The following is a 19,557-nucleotide window of genomic DNA, read 5'->3' as shown; positions in this document are numbered from 1 at the left end:
GAGTATGAACATTTAAAATCTTACTGCAAAAAATGTTATGTTGGAAACAAAACTTGTATTTTATAAATGAGAAATCTTGATGTACTATTTATGAAACAAATCTTAGCAATATTAAAATTAGTGAACATAAATCATTTTTTCCAATGTTGAACAATTCTTTTATAAAAGTATGAAAACATTTTTTTAATCTTGAAGAAAATAACACTTTCCTTTGAATTAATATAAGTTGGTACTTGTATTACAAAAAACATTATCCAGGGCCCACCCAGTGATATAGTGGTTAAGTTTGCAAGCTCTGCTTCAGCAGCCCGGGGTTCACCAGTTCAAATCCTGGGCAAGGACCTAGACACCTCTCATCACACCATGCTATGGCAGCATCCCACATACAAAATAGAGGAAGAGTGGCAACACATGTTAGCTCAGGGCCAATCTTCCTCATCAAAAAAAAAAAAAAAATGTTATCCAAACAAAATAGAAAATATATTGTATCTAAAACTTAATGCCAGAAATTTTTACTGAGGGTATAATATTTAATGTAAGTAGCTAAGAAAATCTTATAATGAGGTTAGAAAACATATTTGATATTTAGTATTATTTTGTGTCTTAAAATCTTAGAAGAGAACATTTTGACTAAAACATGCAAATGCACCAAATCTAACAATAAATGTGACAAGAAAGCAAGTAAACATATTTTTAATCCACAAACAGCAGCATATCATAATATAATGAATAATCACCATAAGAATGATAGTAAATTTACATATATATTATTTTCTAAAAACTTGAAGATACTAAAGAAATATCTATGCAAAGCAAATGCATAAATTAATAATATTAAAATGTTTTAAAATAAACCATAAATATATCTTGTGACTACTTCCACCTTGTGCTTAGCTGCATTTTCTCATTCCTTATTATGTTAATGAAATTCTGAACATTAAGTGAAATGCTAAATCTCAGGCTGAGATCTTAACATATTAGCTGTTCTTAAGGATTTCCTGCCCTCCAGTGGTATCTGCCTTAATATTTTCACTGCACCTTTCAACATTACAAAGAGAAGACACATCACTTATACATTTACGTTTTGAAATTATATCACGCTCTATGGTAGCATCTAACTTTTCTTTCATTACAGGTTCACTCTGTTTGTACCCATGCATCACATCTTGCAACTTGTACAGTGCAATTACTGCTTTTGTTTTGCACAATGTGTGCTGAATCACACTGAGACTGTGGAAACTGATCTGTCTTATCTTTAAGTGAGAACTGGTGAAAATTCTATTTTGTTTATGAATTTTGGCATTGTTTTTAGCAATCCTATCATGTGGAAGTTTTGCCATCCTTTCTAAATAAAAACTGTTAGTTGTTTCTTTGGTTTTGATGGATCTCCTATTTGAATCTTCAATTTGCTGCAATATTTGATCTTCATCTTCAGACAGCTAAAAGAAATTTAGTAATTTTGCTGTAAATGATGCTTTAATTTTAAAAAATCATTCAATGACTTCAAAGCAGACATTCTTAAATTCACATCATGGAAAATTTCAAAATACAGAAGAGACTTTGGCAGGTGGCAAGTCAACCTGGACTTTTGATTTTTAAAAATCATGGATGTTATGGATTTTTTAAATAACAAGAACAATAATGATAATGACAATCCTTGTATTAAAAATTCAAAAGAAAGGGTCGGCCCTGTAGTGTAGTGGTTAAGTCAGGCGGGCTCCACTTCAGCAGCCCAGGTTCATGGGTTCAGATCCCATGGACCTACACTACTGCCAAGCCATACTGTCTTGGCAACCCATATACAAAATAGTGGAAGACTGGCACAGATGTTAGCTCAGGGCTAATCTTCCTCAGCAAAAAAAAAAAAAAAAAAAAAAAGAGGAAGATTAACAACCGATGTTAGCTCAGAGAGAATCTTCCTCACCAAAAAAAAAAGAAAGAAAGCAAAAGAGCTAAAAAAGAGAAGGGGAATTTTGTCTCTTATCAGTCTCTATAATCACATGCCACATCATCCCCCTACCCTTTCACACAGAGGAAACGATATACACCACACTCTTCAACCACTTAAAAAGAATGGAGTAGAGGTAATAACTTCGAAAGAAACAGTTGACACATATAACTTGTTCAACTATTCACTCATTGACTTTAGTCAAAAAATATCTATATTGTATCTTTTATGGGTCCAGTCTCATAAAAGAAACAACTTAAGGAGAGTATTGGCTAACAGAAAATCAAATAGACAAAAGGAAAATTAAACAGCAATAAATATCACAACTGTTACATAAAAAGTCAAATTTTAAGTACTTTTAATAGGTTTATATTTCAATTTACTAGCTTGAATTTTTCAACTTCACAAAAAATTTATCTCTTAATTACTGCACTAACCAAAATATTCTTTTAGTGAAAATCTTATATAAAAGCACTGATTAGCCAAGCTAAAAAAAAAAAAAAAAAAGGCAGAGTTAACATTAAAAACCAAAATGAGGTATACGTCTCAGTTGTTTGGCACTGAAATAGGAAAAGTAAGCCCAAGAAACAGCATTAAGACTGGCTGCACACAAATTAGAGAAAACAAGCTCAATACATTTGTTTATTCAAGAAACAAGTATTTTTTAGCATCTGCAATGCAAGTGAAGCAGACACAGTTGCTGCCCTCTTAAAGCACACGTTCTCATTGGTGGAAGTGGCATTAACCAAATAATCACACGCGTGCATATGTAATGACAGAATGAGAAAAGCACTATGAAAAACAAGTATGATGGACCTTGAGAGGATAATTGAGGGGCCTAATTTAGATTGAGGAACCAAAGAGGGGCTTTCAGAAGTAGCAACATATTTACGCTAAGACCTAAAGGATGAGCAACAGCAAGGCAGAGGAAACAGGATATATAAATAAATGCCCTGAAGCAGAAAAGAGACTGATAAACTAAGGAAAGTGAAATGTCATACGTGTGGAGTGTGGGGAGAGAGGGAGAACACCAGAAGTTGAAGATGTAGCCAGACTCTAAAGTAAAATAGAAATCCACTCATAGGAATAACATGATTCAATTTAAGTTTTCAAAAGATCACGATGACTGCTAACTGGAGAAAAAGTGGAACAAGAGTGGAAAATAGATCTCTTAGGAAACAACCACAATAGTTCAAGAACAAGATGATGGTACCTTAACTAGGGTATTGACACCAGAAGTTGAGGAAGTAGATAAATATGCCAAGTATTTTGGAAGTACAATTGACTGAATGAAGTGATGGAATGAATGGGGTTAAGGAAGGCAGATGAGGCAGAAAGAAATGACAGTTAATTACTAAGTTTCTAGAGTGAGCAATTGAGTGGACAAAAAGGTATCACTAATATAGGAAATATCAATAAAACTGACTTGGGGAGAAAATCAGGGGAATTCAGTTTGAGGAATAAAAATAAGGAGGTTTTTGTGAAACATCCAAGAAGAGGTATCCGCTAGGAAACTGGACATCTAAATAAGGATCTGGGCTAAAGTCATAAAGTTGAGAACTGTCATCAACTAGACAGTATATAAGTCATTGGAGCACATAACATCATCTAGAGTTTGGAATGTAGGTTAAGAGAAGAAAAGGATCCTGCAGCAAACCGTTAACACTATGTCATTTATATAGGAGGAAGGGTGGAAGAGAAGTAGACAAAGGCATAAAGTAGCACTCAAAGAGGTATGAAAAAACCAAAAGAGTGTGTTATCATAAAAGCAAAGAGAAGAAAATGTTTCAAAAAAAAAGAACATAATTTCAATTAATATTACTAAAAGTTCTTGTAAAATAAAAACTTTAGTGTCCAACGAATTTGACAAAATAGAAATCACTGGGGTCCTTCCTTAGCAAGAGCAGTTCAGATGGAAAGTGAGAGACAAAAGGTGGACGAAATGAATACGGAAGAATTGATGGAGGAGAATTCCATTAAATGTGATTTACAAGAAATGCAGCATTCCCACTCAGAACATAGCATGTCATTCCAATTATTCAGACGACAGTCTTCAGTAACACTTTAGTGTTTTCTTCATATAAGCCTTAAGGTTTTCTTTTTTCTATGTATTTTTGGTTGTTTTAGGGTTTCAATTCTTATGAGTGGGTTCTTTTAAAAACTCTTTTAAAAGAAACACAACTTTATCATATACACACACACATATCCTGATAAGATTGGCTTTTGTCAATAATAATGAACACATTCATTTATACTTTAATTTTATATTTCTGTTTACGTTCTTACATTTTTAATATTTTTCATTTTTTGTTTACATTTATATTTCCACTAGTTATTGTCTCAACTATTTGTTTCAGAATGTAAAGGTACACTATGAGATATACAAAGAATTCTAAACTAGTATAGCATATATTAATAAGCAAAAAAACGAAAAGCATACCTTACCATCTCTGAACTAGAACTGAAACAACTATCTGTGGGCCTTGGAGAGTAACTGGTAGACCAACTACTCTGTGAAGACTCAAGATCTGAAAACGAACATTTAACTCATGAAGAATGGTATTTATTAATACTCTACTAAATATATACACAGGCAGCAGATATCAGCTGGTAACATAAGTTTAGCTAACATACTGCAGAGCATTTTAAAAGTGTGCCAAAACTAGTTAAAACTTGAGAAACTCCGCATCTTGGATTTCTGACAGAGTATTACGGGTTTATTCTACACTTAAAAGTTTTTCATCTACAAGTAAAATAAGGGTACATAAGGCAAGAAAGGAGAACAGAGAAAATTCAATTGATTTTTTCTAATATATGAACAATGTTTTATGAACAAATAATTTAAATAATAATTTAAAGTGTCAACCTACAGGAAGGAGGAATAAGGCAAGTTTATTAAGTCCAAAAGCACCAGATATTTGCTAATCTAATAAATGAAGCTTCCTTGTACAATAAAAGCTGTATTTAAAAAATCAACTCAAAGCATCCAGTCCGATATTCTTTCATTATGTGCTTAATGTGTTCTCTTACGATAGCAAGTAAAGTTTAAAAATAGGCCTGAGAAGTAGGTCATGACTCCTCACAATGCATAAATACTGTAGACCAAGAGGGACGTGCATTCACACTAAAGTAGCAACAAAAACAACAAAAAGTACCTACCACCAAATCTAACAAGAGACATGCAGAATCTACTTGAGGAAAACTTTAAAGTGCTTAAAGGTGTTCTAAACAACTATTAAAGATACAAAATTAGGCTGAATTAACAAAAAGACATCTCTTGTTCTTAGATAGGTCTACTCAACATCATTAGTATAATAATCCACACTAAATCTATATATACACTTAGCATTTTCCTGATAAAACTAAAATATTTCTTTGGAGCTACACAAGTTGATTTTAAAGTTTATATAAAAAATAATCAAAATTAGCCAGAAAAATTCTTTAAAAAGTACAAAGAGAGGTGTAACTGTTTTAGAAATTAAGCATACTATAAAGCACTTACCATAAAAATAGTACAGTATTAGCACACAAAGATTAGGAAAGACCAGTAGAACAGTAAAGAAAGCCCAGCACATATGAAAAGTTAGTACATAAAAAAGGTGGTATCACAAATGCCTAGGGAAAAGATGCATTTTAAAAACCTGAATCAATACACATCTCACACCTTAAATCACAATAAACTCTAAATGGATTAAAGATTTAAGCGTAAAAATATAAAATCATACTAACACTAGAAGAAAACATTAAGTGAATTCATTTAACCTGGGAGTGTAGAGTCTTTCTAATCAAATCCAGAAGTATAAAAGAAAAGATGAATAAAATCAACCACATAAAAAAATACATTAATCCTTTGGCAAAGCAGGAGATATCATAAGCAAAGTCAAAACAAATCAAAAACCAATAATAAACTAGGAGGAAATATTTGTGACATATCACAAAGACCTAAATCTCTTTAATATATAAAGAGTTCTTAAATATCAAGAAAAAAATACCAAAAATTCAATTGGTCAAAAGACATGAATGGAGACTTTAAAGAAAAAGAAATGAAAACAGACATCAAATATTTTTAAAAGACGCTCAACTTCACTTATAGAAAAAGAAAAGCAAACTTAAACTGCCATCTATCCGTCTGTCTACCAATCTATTTTTATAAAACTCACAAAAATTCCCAAGTTTGAACACAATCCCTATTGGTGAGGCTGTGGAATAAAAAGGCACATTTCTGGTGAGATTGCCAAATGATGCAACAGGGAATTTGGTAATATCTATCAAAATTGAATTTTGGCAATAATAACTACACAAAAAAACAATGTATCCCCCCTTTGACACAGCAATCCTACTCCTAGAAATTATCCTGAAAATGTACCTCCACAATTAAGAAACATATACACAAAGTTGTTCACCAAGCATTGTTTATAAGAACGCAATACTGGAAACAAGCCAAATGTCCACCAACAGGGCATGACTGAATAAACTATAGCCCATCCACATAATAGATTACCAAATTGTCATAAATAAGGGATGAAGAAATGTCTAGTACTAAGATGGAGAAATCTATAAGAAACTTACTAAATAAATGAATCCATTTAATTCATCTATAAAATATCCTATATTATACAAAATATCCTATACTACATTTAAGTGAGAAAAGTGGAGAACTAAGACTCATGTGAATATGTGTGTTTATATATTCTTAGGCTTTATTTTGAAGAAAAACAGAACACAACAAAACATAGTAAAATGAGAAACCATAAACCAATAAAAAAGTTACTCATATGAGGCAAAAGGAAATAGGGCAGACAAGATAGGATAGAAACCAGACTACTGGTTTACACTTCAAAAATTTAAATTAAATCCAAAAGAAAAAAGTTGATAAAGATTTCTAGGTATCCTAGCAAAGTAGATATCCGAAAGAATCATTCCATCACAGAATATCTAAAAAGTACCACAAACTATTTTTCATAAAAAGACAGTATAGACTAAAATGACCACTCAAATATGAAGTATTTGATACACACAGCCTACAAGCAATTATAATCTAGTATATATATATGAAAGATATATAGGATATATACATATATATCTACATATAGAAAAGATATATCCTATAAGGAAAGCCAAACTTTCTAAAAGAAATATGACCAATAGACATGAAAGGTATTTCACAGATAAACAGGGGTGGCAAATCAACCTAATTAATAATGGGAAATATAAATTAAAATTACAATGAAATACCAGATTCCAACAATGATAAAAAGCTGATCCAGTGTTAGTGAGAATATGTAACAACTAAGAGTCTTAGCTCCTGCAAGTGGGAGTTTAAACTGGCACAACTACTTTATAAAACAATTTTGTATTACCTAGAATAGATGAAGATGCGCATAACATTTGAACTAGCCAATTCTACTCCTTGACTCATATTCAAGAGAAATTTTTTATACATGTGTGCCAGGAGAAATGTCAAGAATTGTCCAAGTAGCATTGTTTATTATAGCAAAATATTCAAAACAATCTAAATAACCAATGCCAGAAAATGTATAAATTGAGGTACATTCACACAACAGAAGGTTGCATAGCAGTAAATAAATAATCAATTATATTAGAGTCACAAATATCAGAGTGGGTGAACAAAGAAAAGCAAGTTGCAGCAAAATATATAGCATTTGCCTCAATCTGTGAACAGTTCAAAACCAAGCAATGTAAAAGTCTATGTGTGATACCATAAAAACAAATTCAGGATAATAGTTACCTCTAGGGGGCAGGATAGGAAATGCAATTGAGAAGATCTTCAAATGTACTGATTACGTATTATTTCTTAAGCTACAAAGTGAGTACAAGGGTATCTATTTTACTATTATTCGCTAAAATGTACATATATGTTACATATATTCATCATGTATAACACATTTTATAAAAGATAAAAGTAGTTTTGAAGACAATTGCATTACTAGTATATTCTAAGATATCTAGGAAACATATTTGCTGGAAAAAACCTTAAAAAAAAGCACTTAAAACAATTTCCACTTAAATGTTAGCTTTTTTTAAAGAAAAAAATTCACTTATACTGACAGACTTTCATAGTAGAGGTTGGCCTGCCTTTTAAAGAACACATTCCTCCTTTTTCCATCAGAATCTAAAAGAAAAATAAAATTTAAGAACTCCTAAGTATACACAATAATATCCACTTATAGCTCCCTTTTCACCCCACCAAATCATTTTACAGTACTCTTCCTTCATATTACTTTAATTCCACAAAGATAATTTTAAACTCCCAAAGAAAAATTTGCCTATGACAAACAATAAAACAAAACAAAATTGAAATTCATTTAGAAACAGCAAGCAACAGAAGAGACACTTGATAATAAATGAATTGACAAAAAAGAAAGGATTCAGGTAATCATAACAAATGCAGCTGAAAAAAGGAAAAGATACTAAAGCAATTTGGAGATTTATTCTGTTTTTCTTTTTCTAATTTGTTAAGTTGGATATCAGTTCATTTATTTTCAGGTTTTTTAAATAGTAAAAGCTCTTAGAGGTATCAATTTTCTATAGAACACACCATTGGTTTTGGTTTTCATCAATTTCTATGTAATTTGTAATTTATTTTCATTTCCTTTTTTTTTCTTTTTCAAAACCAGAGTGTTTCTTAATTTTCAAGAAGATAAGGAAGGTTAAGCAACTTCTTTTCCTCTTCTTTAGTTCTAATTTAATGAATTTTTTATTAGAGAATATGGCTATGAATCTCTCCTTAGATAAATCTCTTAGACTTTCTTTGTGGCTTACTACATGAATTAGGTTTGCAAATATAGTAGGGACTTATAGAACACATATATTCTCTGTTGGTGGGATATACGGTTTTTGGTAGACAGATAGGTAGCATAAAGGAGAAACCATCTAGTTGTTCACCAAACATGTTTCCCTTTCCTTTTAAGCATACAGCTAAAACACATTTCCTACCCTCCCTTGGAGTTGGTTTGGACACGTGATTTAAGTTCTGGTCATGGGCAAAGTGGTGTACACCACTGCCAGTGCTGGCCCATAAAAATTTTCTCCACAATCCTCCACTTCCTTTTCCCTTCTGCTATACCCAGTATCAACAAGTTGGAAACCTACCAGTTGAAGATACCAGAGTCCCTACCAGCTTGGAGCCCTGAATAACTTTGTCGAGCAAAGCCTCTTTTCTAACCTCACTATTTAATCATTTAAAAAGCCTTGTACATTCAACTCTTAGAATATTCAAGCCCCAAACCTGCACCAGTAAGACACAAGCTGAGAAAGGAGAGTAAAAATTCAATGAAAAGCCCATTCAGAAAGACCCCCAAGACAGGCAAACACTCCAATATCCACTTCAGATCTGTTGATAGAGGGTAACAGACAAATAAAATGGTCCCAAAGAGAAGAAACTAAATTATTTAAGGAATTTCCCCATCCTCTAGGATAGCAAGATTTTCACACAATGTCTGCCCAGCAGGATTTCATGATCGGTATGGATCAGTAACTCTGTATCACCTCTTCTTCTCCTTTCTGAATGGGCTTTTCATTGAATTTTTACTCTCCTTGTTTCAGTAATATATATTTTATTTATATATATCTTGCCATCTTTTTATTTTTAACCTCTATTATTATGTTCTACATGTTTCTTGAAAAACTATAAAGATTATTTTTTCTTCTCAATTTGATATTCTTTGAATCTTGTTAAGAAAAATCAACCTCTTTATATTTCACATATTAATTGCTAAGCAGGTTTCATTCCTTACATTTTACCTTTCCCATTTATCTAAACGTTATTTCATTCTTTCCCATCTTGATCAGGTTTCCTAGTGTGACATCCCCACTCCCTTGAATTCTGAATATCTTCTACGTGTCTTTATTTCTCTAGTGATTACCTTCCCATTGGTAACAACCATAATTTAAATCTTATTCCTCTACTACTTTAAAATTAAATAAGTTCCAGTTCAAGATGGCAATGTAGGAGGATCCTGAACTCACCTCCTCCCACAGACACACCAAATCTACAGCTACATACAGAACAATTTCCTCTGAAAGAAACCCCAAAACAAGCTCAGAGACTCCTATACATCAGGGGAATGAGAAAAAACCCACAGTCAAATGGGTAGGAGAGGCCGAGACACAATCTTACCATAACCCCACCCTGGGCATGGTGATCCACAACCAGGAGGGAACCCACAACTCTGAGCTTCTCCCCAAGGAGTGAATGGCTTGACCCTCATCTCTGGTACTTGAACTTTTAAGACCTTCACCAAAGAGATAAGCCCCCAAAACGTCAAGTTTTGAAAGCCAACAGGGCTTGTGTCCATGAGACCCACAAGGCTACACGGAACTGAAAAACAGTTCCTAAAGGGCTCGCACAGGCTCACCATGCTGCACCCCAGGGCCTAGAGCAGAGGCAGCTCACTGACTATCCAGTCTTTCTGTGAAACAAGCCTATTAGCTTATCCTCATAGCTGCAAACTAAGAGTCAGGCTTCTAATTAAACTCACATCTAAGGGCTGACTGTAATCCTCTCCAGTGAACTCGGAGGCTGGGTACCATCTTTCCACTCTCCCGCTGCCTCGCTCATGGTCACCAGTACCTTGCAGAATGGAGCTTACATTGGAGGGTCCCACAGGACTGTAACAAATGGAGAAAGAGTTCCTAACTGGCTACCCTCCAGGGCAAAGCAAAGAGACAGTAGATTGAATCGCACCCCAATGCTTCTGTGAGAGAAGCCTATTTGCTTATCCTAAATCTTTGGCCTAAGGAGCAGGCTTCTAATTTAACACACATCTACAGGCCTACTGAAATATTCTCCAAAGACCATAGAGCCCAGCGGGCACCATCTTCACAGTCCAACTCTGCCTTGCTCCAAGTCACCAGTATCTCCCAGAAAAGAGCTTGTGCACATTGTCTGGAGGCCCAGTTTTCGCAGCTGCCACCCATGGGATGCCCCTTGATCAGCTGGCTCTGGTAGCCAGCAAGGCTTTGAAGGGGATCAGAATTGGCCATCTGAGCCAGCCCTGATGGCCTAGTGGTTGAAGTTCGGTGTGTTCCACTTTGGTGGCCTGGGTTTGGTTCCCGGGCATGGAACCACATGACTCGTCTGTCAGCAGCCATGCTGTGGCGGCAGACAACATAGAAGAACTAAGACTTACAACTAGAATATACAACCATGCACTGAGGCTTTGGGGAGGGGAAAAAAAATGAAAGAGAGAGGAAGATTGGCAATAGATGTTAGCTCAGGGCAAATCTTTCCCAGAAAAAAAAAAAAAAGAATTTGCCACCCCAAAATGTGTCTCTTTGCCTTGATTATTTTAAGGACAAAAGAGTCTTTGACTCTTTGAAAGAAATTCTGACCTTCCCCCTAACTGCCTGAAAGAATTTAAGATAGAAGGGCCTGTCCCAGGAAGGAGATATCACCATAGATAATTCTAGGTGTGGTAGACAGAAAGACATCTAGCAAGGGCCATTTTATCAAAAGATCTCTTTCAGTTCCCATTGTCTACAGATGGCCCAGCAAACACTTGTTTATCAAACATTTCCAGTTCCATCGTCATGTAAATTGCCTTCCTCTCCTTTGAAGTCCCAAACCACTACCCCCAATATCCTCCTTTATCTTTAGCTGAAGATGGTATTCAGGTGGCAAGTTCAGCCACTCCAGCAAGATTTTCCTGGGTTTCTCCCATGTACATATGTTATCAAACTTTGATTTTCTCCTGTTATTCTGTCTCATGTCAATTTAATTCTTAGACCAGCCAGAAGGACCCAGAGGGTAGAGGAATTGTTTTCCTCCCCTACAGTTTACGTTCACAGGTCCCACAGGACTATAATGAACAAAGAAAGAGTTCCTAACCAGCTACCGGTCCAGGGCACAGCAGTGAGGCAGCAGACTGAAATGCCTGTCTTTCTGTGAAAGAAGCCTATTAGCTTATCTTCATACCTGTGGCCTGAGGGACAAGCTTCTAACTAAGCACAGACCTAGGGGCTAATTGCAATCCTCTCCAGAGACCAGGAAGCCCAATGGTTACCATCTTCACACTCTCCATCTGTCCCACCCTAGGTTGCTAATGTCTCCAAGAAAGGAGATTGTGCACATATCTAGCACCAGGGTTTCTGTGTCAGCTGCCCAAAAGACACATCCCTTGATAGCCTGGCTCTGGTGGCCAGCAGGGCTTGTGTTCATAGATTCAACAGGATGTCAGCAAACAAACAGTTCTTATATGGCTATCACACCAGGGCTCAGTGCAGACGAGCACACAGAAATGCTCATGTCAAAGTCTTCCCATGAATGAGGTATATTTACATACTTCAAAAGCTGCTGCATCAGGGTCCAGTTTCCAATTAGACTGAATCTAGATGTTGACTGAGATCTTCCCTATTGGGACAGCGGCAGGTTTTTGCACACCCTCAAATACTGGGAGCCACTAAAAATAAAGTAGACTGCTTGAACAAGCACAAAGGTTTGAGAGACAACCAAGAGCTACAGCAGGGTTGAAACATAAGGTTCATCTCCTGCACGAGGCCACTTCTTCAAGACTAGAGAGGTGGCTGTTTTACAGAATGCATGGAAACCAACACAGAGAATCAAGGAAAATAAAGAAACAGAAGAAGACATTCCATATGAAAGAACAAGATAAAGCCTCAGAAAAAGACCTTAATGAAATAAGTGATTTACCTGATAAAGAGTTCAAATTAGCCATCATAAAGATGCTCACGAAGGTCAGGAGAAAAATACATGAACAAAGTGAGAATTTCAACAAAGAGAACATAGCGTAGAAAGTATAAGAAAAACACCAAAAATAAATCACAGAGCTGAAAAATACAATAGAAAGGTACAAAAGAAGACTAGATGAAGCCAAAGAAAGGATCAGTGAACAAAAAGACAGGGCAGTGGAATTTACCCAATCAGAGGAGCAAAAAGAAAAAGGAATGAAAAAGAATGAAGATAGCACAAGGAACTTATTGACAACATCAAGTGGACTAATATTTGTATTATAGGGGTCCCAAAAGAAGAAAGGGGCAGAAAATTTATCTAGAGAAATTATGACTGAAAATTCCCTAACGTGGGGAAAGAAACAGACATCCAGATCCAGGAAGCCCAGAGAGTTCCAAATGAGATGAACTCAAAGAGACCTCACCAAGACACATTATAATTAAGTTATCAAAAGTTAAAGACAAGGAAAGAATCTTAAAAACAGCAAGATAAAAACAACTTGTTACATCCAAGGAAACCCTCATAAGACTATTAGCAGATCTTAAGCAGAAACTTTGCAGACCAGAAGGGAGTGGCACAACATATTCAAAGTGCTGGAAGAAAAAAACTGCTAGTCAAGAATACCCTATCCAGCAAAGCTGTCCTTCAGAATAGAAGGAAAGATAAAAAGTTTTCCAGACAACCAAAAGCTAAAAGAGTTTATCATCACTAGACTGGCCTTACAAGAAATGTTAAAGGGACTTTAAGCTAAACCGAACGGCCCTAAATCAGTAACAGGAAAACATATAAAATTATAAATCTTACTGGTAAAGGTAACTATATAGTAAAATTCAGAATAATCTAATGTTGTAGGTGATGGGTTAATCACTTATAAAGCTAGTATGAAGGTTAAAAGACAAAAGTACTAAAAATAACAACTACAATGATTTGTTAATAAGTACACAAGATAAAAAGATATAAGTTGTGACATCAAAAACATAAAACTTGGGAGGGCAGTAAAAATTTAGATCTTTAGAATGCATTCAAACTTAAGTTTTTAAGAACTTAGAATGTTATAAGTTGTTTTACAGAAGCCTCATGGTAACACAAAGCAAAAACCTACAGTAGATACACAAAAGATAAAGAAAAAGGAATCCTAAGCACACCATTACAGAAAATCATCAAATCACAAAGAAAGAAAAAAAGAAAAAACAAAGGAATTACAAAACAGTCAGAAAAAAATGAACAAAATGGCAATAAGTCCACACCTATTAATAATTACTTTAAATGTAAATGGACTAAATTCTCCACTCAAAAAATATGGAGTGGCTAAACAGACTGAAAAAACAAGATCCATCTATATGCTGCCTATAAGAAACTCACTTCAGAGGTAAGGACACACACAGTCTGAAAGTAAAGGGACAGAAAAAGATATTCCATGCAAATGAAAACCAAAAAAAAAACCTGGCATAGCTATACATATACCACACAAAATAGACTTTAATACAAAGAGACTTGGAGACAAAGAGAGTAATAAGAGACAAAGAAGGTCATTATATAGTCATGCACCACATAAAAACCTTTCATTCAACAACAGACTGTGTATACAACAGTGATCCTTTAAGAAAAGTAACTTATAGTCTAGGTGTGTAGCAGGCTATACCATTGAGGTTTGTGTAAGTACTGTAAGAGAGGAAGAAATTTTCCTCTACTCTTCTAGGTTTTTCTGGCTGATCTAAAAATTAAATTGACACGAGACAAATTAACAGGAGAAAAACAAAAGTTTAATAACATGTACACATGTGAGAAACACAATAAAACCAAGTAACTAGCCAAAGCCTTCACCTTAAATATCATCTTCAGGTAAAGACAAAATAAGATGTTGGAGATGAAGAGAGTCAGGGACTTGAAAGGGAAAGAAGGCAATTCACAGGTAAGTGAAAAGGAGCAAATGCTTAGAAAACATGTGTTTGGCCACAGAAACAGAAAAACACAGAAGGGAGTCCAAAAATCAGGCTTTTCTAGGTGCCTTCCTGTCTATCACCTAGTTCATGTTATGCTAAGGTGATAGCTTGCTTCCTCAGACAGCTTTTTTTAATCTGAATTCTTTTAGGCAGTTAAGGGGTAGGTTACAAGACAAACTTTCTAAGTCTTTTTTTCTCAGAAATAGTCAGCCTAAAACAATCCTCACGTTAAAGAGACACATTTTGGGATGGCAAATTTTGTTCCCCTTTAGTATGCTCTATGAGGTTCTCACAATGATGAAATTGCCTACTGACATATTTCTCAGAATGTATGCCGTCATTAAGCAATGCATGACTGCATAATAATAAAGGGGTGAATCCAACAAAAGGATATGACATTTGTAAATATTTATGCACTCAACACAGGAACACCAAAATAAATAAAACAAATATTAACAGACCTAAAGAGAGAAAATATACAACAATACAACAGTAGGGGACTTTAATACCCCACTTTCATCAAAGGATAGATCATCCAGTCAGAAAATCAATAAAAACATATTGGCCTTACATGGCACTTTAGACCAGATAGACCAAACATACACAGAACATTCCATCCACAAGCAACAGAATACACATTCTTCTCAAGCACATAAGGAACATTCTCCAGGATAGACCATATGTTAGGCCACAAAACAAATCTTAATAAATTTAAGAAGACTGAAATCACATTAAACACGTTTTCTAACTGCAATGACGTGAAACTCAAAATCAATTACAAGAAGAAAACTGGAAAATTCACAAATATGTGGATATTAAATAACATGCTCCTGAACAACTAATGGGTCAAACAAGAATCAAAAAAGAAATTAAAAAAATATCTTGAGACAAATGAAAATGGAAATACAACATACCAAAACTTATGGGATGCAACAAGAGCAGTTCTAAGATGGAAGTTCCTGGTGATAAATGCCCATATTAAGAAACAAGAAAGATCTCAAATAAACAATACAGCTTTACACCTCAAGGAACAAGAAAATGAACAAACTGAACCTAGTTAGTAAAAGACGGAAATAACAAAGATCAGAGTGAAAATAAATGAAATAGACACTAAAAGACACTAGAAAAGACCAATGAAACTAAGAGCTGGTTTTTTGAAAAGATAAACAAAATTGACAAACCATTAGCTAGACTTAACAAGAAAAAAGAGAGAGGACTCAAATAAATAAAATCACAAATGAAAGAAAAGCCGTTACAACTGATATCACAGAAATAAAATGCATCATAAGACACCATTATGATTAATTATACAACAACAAACTGGACAATCTAGAAGAAAAAGATAAATTTCTAGAAACATACGACCTACCAAGACTAATTCATGAAGCAATAGAAAATATGAATAGACTTATTACTAGTAAAGACATCAAACCAGTAATCCAAAACTTCCCAATGTCAAAAGTCCAGGACCAATGGCTTCCACTGGTGAATGCTGCCAAACATTCAAAGAAGAATTAATACCTATCCTTCTCAAACTATTTCAAAAAAGAGAAGAGGAGACAAGTCTTCCAAACTCCTTTTATGAGGCCAGCATTACCCCGATATCCAAACTAGTCAAGGACACCACAAGAAAAGAAAATCACAGGACAATATCCCTGATGAACATACATACAAAAATCCTCAATAAAACATTAACACTTCAATCTAGGTGAATGGCACTATCCCATCAACTACCCATTTACCCAAATAATAAATCCAGGTCTCCTTCAATGTTTTCCTTCTCCCTTAACTAATCAACAACAACTATCAAATCAAGATCTTCTAAATCTTTGTGATAGCTCTTCCCTCATTTCCATCCTTACTTACACTGCTCAACTTCAAGCCCTCATTATTTTTTGCCCTGCCTTGAGTCATGCCACTTCTCAAATCTCTCATTGTTGCTAGAGTCAACTTTTTAATACTCAGATGTCATCAAACTCCTCTACTAAAATTTTTTCAGTGGCTCTGTTTGGTGACAGAAAATAAAACTGGTATATGTCATGTAAAGTCTTTTATGACCTAGCCCTTTATATTGTCTAGAATTATCTTTTGCCATTCCGCCATCGCTTGTAATTTACACTATAGTAGTAGCAATAACAACAACTGGAATGAAGTTACTTTGCAGCTTCTAAAATAAGCTATACTCTCTCACTTGTTAGTTTCTATCTATGTTGCTTCTTCATAGTATGAAGGCAGTTTGTCCATTTGGTAAACTTATTAATTGATATCCAGATCAAAAGTTTTCTCCTCTATTACATCTTCCTCCTGACTAGCCATGAAACTTAGAATTATTTTTTACTTGTCTCCCACTGCCCTTTGTACAAACCCCAATTGGAGCAATTTATCTAAATGTATTATATTTTTTTCTGTTTCTGTCTAGACCATAGCTTCCTAAAAACAGGTCCCATGTCCCTTCATCTCTGTACCTTGCAGAGTCTAGTGCATAACACAATATAAGCTTCATAAGAACAAAAACTGTTTCTTCACCACTGAATCTTCAGTGTTTAGCATATAGGAGAACGACAATAAATTCTATTAAATGAATTCATGATATGTACTCAATGTACATACTGAGACAAAAAGACAAAACAATTAATATAGTTGAAAATATACAGTCAGATAAGACAAAAGTTTGAATCCTGGCTCAAATGTGTAACTGTGAACAAGTTATTTAATCTTTCTGAACTTGAGTCTCTTTTGCTGTGAAGAGCTTACAGGATCCGGCTCTTGTAGATTAGAACTAAGTGAAACAGAAACTAGTGACCTACTCAACAAGGAATTCAAGCAAAATATCATGAGGATGCTCACAGATATGTGGAGAAGAATGGATGAACACAGTAAGCACATCAGCAAAGACTTGGAAGATATAAAAAAAAACCAATCAGAAATGAAGAATACAATACTCAAAATGAGAAATTCACTCAAGGGACTCAATAACAGAGTAGAGGAAGGAGAAGAACGGATCAGCGAACTAGATGAAAGACTAGAGGAAATCACCGAAGCAGAACAGAAAAGAGAAAAAAGAATTAGACAGAATGAGAAGAGAGTAAGGGAACTCTGGGACAATATCAAGCATGCTAACATTCGGATTATAGGGGTCCCAGAAGGAGAAGAGAGAGACAAAGGGACAGAAAGTTTATTTGTAGAAATAATAGAGGAAAATTTTCCTAACCTGAGGAAGGAAACAGACATCCAACTTCAGGAAGCACAGAGAGCTCCAAACAAGAGAAGCCCAAAGAGGCCCACACCAAGACATATTATAATCAAAATGTCTAAAATTAAAGACAAAGAGAGAATCCTAACAGCAGCAAGAGAAAGGCCGCAAGTGCCATATAAAGGGAAGCCCATCAGACTATCAGTGGACTTCTCAGTCGAGACCCTACAGGCAAGAAGAGAATAGCACGACATATTTAAAGGCTAAACGGAAAAAAACCTACAACCAAGAATACTCTATCCATCAAGGTTGTCATTCAGAATGGAAGGAGAGATAAACAGCTCCCCAGACAAGCAAAAATTAAAGGAGTTTATCACCAAGAAACCAGTTCTGCAAGAAATGCTGAAGGGACTTATTTAAGCGGGAAAGCAATAACCACAAATAGAGATAAAAAAAATTATCAAAAAAACCCAAAACAACAACAACAAAAGACAGGCAATAAAATCACTAGTAAGGTAAAAGGACAGTAAAGGCAGCAGATCAACTACCTGTGAAGATAATATGAAGGTTAAAAGACAAATGTACTAAAATCACCTATTTCAATGATAAGAGGGTAATAGATAGACACACACTAAACACAAGACTATATATAATGTGAAAAACATAATGTGGGAGGAGGGGAGTGAAAAAGTAGAGCTTTTAGAAAGAGGTCAAGCTAAAGAGTCTATCTACTCAATATAGACTGTTACATGCACAGTATATTAAATAGGATCCTCATGGTAACCACAAACCAGAAACCTATAACAAGCAGGACAAAAAGTAAGACAAAAGAAATCAAACATATTACTAAAGATAACCATCAAACCACAAGGGAAGAGAGCAAGAGAAAAAGAAAGGAACTGAGAAGAACTACTAAAACACCCAAAAAAAGAAAAAGTGACAAAATGGCAATAAATACATATTTATCAATAACTACTTTAAATGTCAATGGACTAAATGCTCCAATCAAATGCCATAGGGTGGCCAACTGGATAAAAAAACAAGATCCATGTATATGCTGCATACAAGAGACACACTTCAGACCTACAGACACTCACAAACGGAAAGTGAAAGGATGGAAAAAGATATTCCATGCAAATGGCAAAGAAAAGAAAGCAGGGGTAGCAATACTTATATCAGACAAAATAGACTTTAAATCAAAAACTGTAATAAGAGACAAAGACGGGCACTACATAAAGATAAAGGGAACAATCCAACAAGAATATATAACACTTGTAAATATCTACGCACCCAACATAGGAGCACCTAAATATATAAAGCAATTATTAACAGACATAAGAGGAGAAATAGACAGTAACACAATAATAGTAGGGGACTTTAACACTCCACTTACACCAATGGATAGATCATCCAAACAGAAGATCAATAAGGAAACACTCGCCTTAAAGGACACATTAGACCAGATGGACTTAGTAGATATATACAGAACATTCCATCCAAAAACCACAGAGTACACATTCTTTTCAAATGCCCATGGAACATTCTCCAGGATTGATCACATATTAGGCCACAAAACAAATCTCAATAAATTTAAGAAGATCGAAATAATACCGTGCATCTTTTCTGACCACAAAGGTATGAAACTGGAAATCAACTACAGAAAGAAAACCAGAAAAGCCACAAAAATGTGGAGATTGAACAAAACGCTACTGAACAATGATTGGGTCAATGAAGAAATCAAAGAAGATATCAAAAAATTCCT

At 34.8% G+C, this 19,557-nt stretch overlaps 1 long non-coding RNA gene and 1 pseudogene across 1 annotated transcript in view; both read right to left on the bottom strand.

Annotated features, from left to right (window-relative positions):
- Positions 1-19,557, bottom strand: part of LOC111767608 (uncharacterized) — a 160,940-nt gene that overhangs the window by 87,310 nt on the left and 54,073 nt on the right. The gene's annotated exons all lie outside the window — the stretch shown is intronic.
- LOC138920190 (regulator of DNA class I crossover intermediates 1-like) overlaps positions 679-19,557 on the bottom strand; it is a 72,579-nt pseudogene continuing 53,700 nt past the window's right edge.

Source organism: Equus caballus, chromosome 22 (assembly GCF_041296265.1).
Source record: "Equus caballus isolate H_3958 breed thoroughbred chromosome 22, TB-T2T, whole genome shotgun sequence".
Classification (NCBI taxonomy): domain Eukaryota; kingdom Metazoa; phylum Chordata; class Mammalia; order Perissodactyla; family Equidae; genus Equus; species Equus caballus.
This window is presented reverse-complemented; position numbering and strand designations above follow the sequence as displayed.